This window comes from Mercurialis annua, linkage group LG3 (genome assembly GCF_937616625.2).
Source record: "Mercurialis annua linkage group LG3, ddMerAnnu1.2, whole genome shotgun sequence".
In the NCBI taxonomy this organism is placed as follows: Eukaryota; Viridiplantae; Streptophyta; class Magnoliopsida; order Malpighiales; family Euphorbiaceae; genus Mercurialis; species Mercurialis annua.
Window position 1 is genome coordinate 22020519 of NC_065572.1, and position 3899 is coordinate 22024417.

Genomic DNA, 3899 nt, shown 5'->3' on the forward strand with positions numbered 1-3899 from the left:
AAAAAAGGTTTATGGATTGAACACCAATCCATTTGTGAGTGTGTGTATTTAATATATAAAATATAAATAAATAAGCAAGTTAAATAATAGCATAAAGTAAATTAATCTATAGCATATAGATTATTGATATATTAGTGTGAAATAAAAAAAAATTAAAGACTGGACTTGTATCTGGATCCACAGATGCCTACGTATCCGTCATATGCCGGAATCAAAGTCCACGTAGTTCGAGTTGAAATATTTTAAACAGTGATTAAAAAAATAAGTTTTAAAAAAAATGGATTTGAGTCTCAGTTTGAATGCCGAGACACGAAATGAAAATATAAAATTGGATCTCGGTTTGAAAGCCGAGACGCCGGATAAAAAGTGTACATTTGGATCTCGGTTTGAATGCCGAGATGCCGAAATGCCGAATAAAAATGAATTAAATTTGGATCTCGGTACGAATGTCGAGGTACCAAATAAAAAAAAAGTTGTAGATTTGAGATAGAATAAATAATATTCTAACCCTGAAATAAATAAACAAAATATTTAAATTTTAAAATTTGTAAATTAAAATAGAGTGAATAATATTTTAACTTCAAATATTATTCAATTCGGATCCAAAAATAAATAAAAGCAATGTATACTTTAGAGTTCATAAAATAAAAATAGATGGAATAATATTTTAACCTCAAATATTATTCAAGCATTCACGAAAAATATAGAGATGTGAATTTTGCAAAATTGAAAATAATCCATGTAGAGTTTAAGAAATAGGCTTGAATCGAAAATACATTCCAATGCCCGTGTGATTGAATACCGGAATATTATCCAATAAACAAAAAAAATAAAACTCCAACTATATTAAATAGTATATAAACTATAAAATATTACCTAATTGAATAAAAATAATAAAGAAACATTATTGCTACTTGGATCGAGCTAAAAAAAATCAAATTGCTCTACTTTATCTAAGTATGCAATAAAATGAAATTAAATGAATATCTTAAAAAAAATAACCTTTTAATGAATGTCAATGAATTTATTATATTTCAACAACAAAATTAAATATTTAAAAAAGAAAAGTAAAAAAGAAAACGAATCGGGAGCGGAGACCCGAGCCTCAGATTGTGTCTGAGGCAAGTGAGTCCAGCTCCTTTGAAATTGGCTGGAATGCAAGCCACAAGCTGGAAAGGACCAGCATTCTTTGCTGGCCCAAGCACGGGGTCAAGGGCAAAAATGACCTAATAAAAATATTTAACCCTAGCAAGCTAATCCCTTCACAAAGAAAACTGAAGATTTTTCACTTTGATCAAACCTAGCCGCACCTCACTTTTTTTTTCTACTTCCTTTTGTTCTACACTCCACCACTCTATCAAATTAAATTTAAAATCTAAGCCTAAATTTTAACTTTTTATTTTAATTTATCTTTTCATAGAGATTAAAATCTCTACACACATTTTAAACACAAAAAAAAAAAAAAACTTTAAAATTCGAATTTTCTTAATTTAGTATTGGAGGAGACTTTCGAACCGGACCTTAATCTTTAATGCGATATGTTCATGTGTTTGAGGTAAGTGTTTGGATTACATTTCGAAATGATTTTTTTTTTACTATCTTTTATTTTGTTATTGTTTTTGCTAGATCTAAATTTGTTTTAATTTTTGTTTTTGTGGTGGTTGCTTGGATCCGGATGAATTAATGAATAAACCGAACAAAACTAGTCTCGATTCAGACTATTCACAGAAGAAGAAAGGTTGATCTATCATTGTGTTATTTTCTGTTTTATTATAAATTAAATTCTCATTTTTCAAATTGTCTCTTTTCTTTTTTTATTGTGCAGGAAAAATAAAATCCTATGGCCTTGAAGGTTTTAAAAATAAGGGAATTCGGTTAAAACAAATGCACTGACAATTTTACATATTTATTTATTTTTGATTTTTAATGACTTTTTATAGAAAGTATATCGGCCAAAATCAAGACAAGAAATTTAAACTTCATATTTTTTTATCTATTTTTCTAAAGCAAAATCATTTTTAAAACTTAATCTTTTTTGTACAAATTATTAACAATCTGATTAAATACTATATTATATTCAATTTATGAAAGAGTTAAAACAAAGCTTATATCACATTTGATTATTTTTATACATGTCAATTTTTGTTTCCAATGTTTATTAGCCTCATAAACCTTGAAATTGAACTGTTCGGAATAATTTTTAACTCCAAAATTATTCCTTTCGGTCTTTCATAAATTAAAGTATATATATAAAAAAATTAATAAAATAATAGATCTTATAAATGCTTAATTAAAAGTAAAAGTTGTATGTTTATACCTTAGCTATTTTTCTTGTAATTGTTGATTCCACCTTCTTTAAAAATAATGAAACTTATTTTTATTTTATATACTAAGAAGAAAATTTGTTTTCTAATTTTTTTATGACAGCGTTATTTTTTTCTGTTTTTCCTCCTCCTCCTCAAAGTCATTGGGACCTCTCTTTTATAGGCTAGAGCAATGGCATTTATGTAAATAAAGAAAACACGATTTATTATGTGCAATTGTGATTAATTCTGTCTAATTGTGTTTGATTAGACATAAATTGGATTAAACATGTATTACAATCACCTAAATGTACTTTTGCTACAGTAATTTCACTATTCCAAAATACTGTAGCAAATAGTGTCACAAAAGACAAAGTTGGTTAAATATATTTTGGCTCTCAGAATTTGGGAGATGTACAATTGGCCTCCTGAAATTTAAAAAAAAAAAAACAATTATGACTATGTTGTTCCAATTCAGTTCGAGTGTACAAATTGCAGTATTGCCCCTTTGAAAAAGTTTAGTTTGATCCTTGAAGTATTAAAAATAGCCAAATTGGCCTTTGTATCTTAGTTTTGTAGTATTTTTTTGTATATTTTTTTTATGTAAAATATAGATGTTGGTTAATAAAATAATTTGTTCACTTTTATTTATTTTATTTGTTTACTTGCAATTTAATTCGTTTGATTCAATTTTATTTTCTTTTAAGTTTATTCAATTTATCTAAAAATAAATAAAATTATAAAAATATCAAGTTAGTTCCTAAAGTTTATCACAATTTAATATGATAATTAATTTTATAAATAAGTTCAAAATTGAACGCTTACAGTTTGCCCCCTGCTTTAAAGAAATTTGTAAGAAATGAAGTCACACTATCATTTCAACAAATTACGATAAAGCATCGAGTAAGTGTGTCATCATTAATTTTAATCTTAACTATAAAATTAACTAGACTAGAGAATAATGCTCGACTTTAAAAGGGGTTTCTATAGATTATGTGAGATTCACCCTTAAAGTTACAAACAATTAGTAGATTGTGGGTACATGAAAATAGTCTGTGCATGGGCTACAAGTTATGAAATAGTCGGTATTCAGATTATGGGTTAGTGAAGAGTTAGTGAGTAATTAATTTGCCAGCTACGAGAAGGTGAAAAGTTAGTAAATGGCCGATGTGTAAGCCAAACAATTATTAGTAAATAGCTGATGTGCCAGCTACGAGCATATGAAAGTTAGTAAAAAGCCGATATGTAAGCCACACAATTGTGAAGGATTCACGACAGCCGTGTGTAGACCGTCTACCCCATAACCGTTGTGTAAGTTATGAGTATCACAGACCGTGCATAGGCCCACTGATAAGACCGTTGTGTAGGTCGGAAAGATTTGCATAGCCGTTGTATGAGCTACCAATTCATAACCGTTGTGTAAGTTATGAATACCACAGGCCGTGCATAGGCCAACACATTATAATAGCCATTGTGTAAGGTACCAATTCATAACCGTTGTATAAGTTATGAGTACCACAGGCCGTGCATAGGCCAACACATTTTCATAGGTGTTATTGGCTGAAAGTTGAAAATTGATATTTTTTTTTACATTGT

The 3899-nt window shown here is 28.3% G+C and overlaps 1 long non-coding RNA gene across 1 annotated transcript; it reads left to right on the forward strand.

Annotated features, from left to right (window-relative positions):
• The first annotated feature begins 1561 nt into the window (after window positions 1-1561).
• LOC126675451 (uncharacterized) lies at window positions 1562-2954 on the forward strand. Its single transcript, XR_007639752.2, has 2 exons — window positions 1562-1738; window positions 1826-2954. It is a non-coding gene; the product is annotated as an uncharacterized LOC126675451 (long non-coding RNA).
• The last annotated feature ends 945 nt before the right edge of the window (window positions 2955-3899 follow it).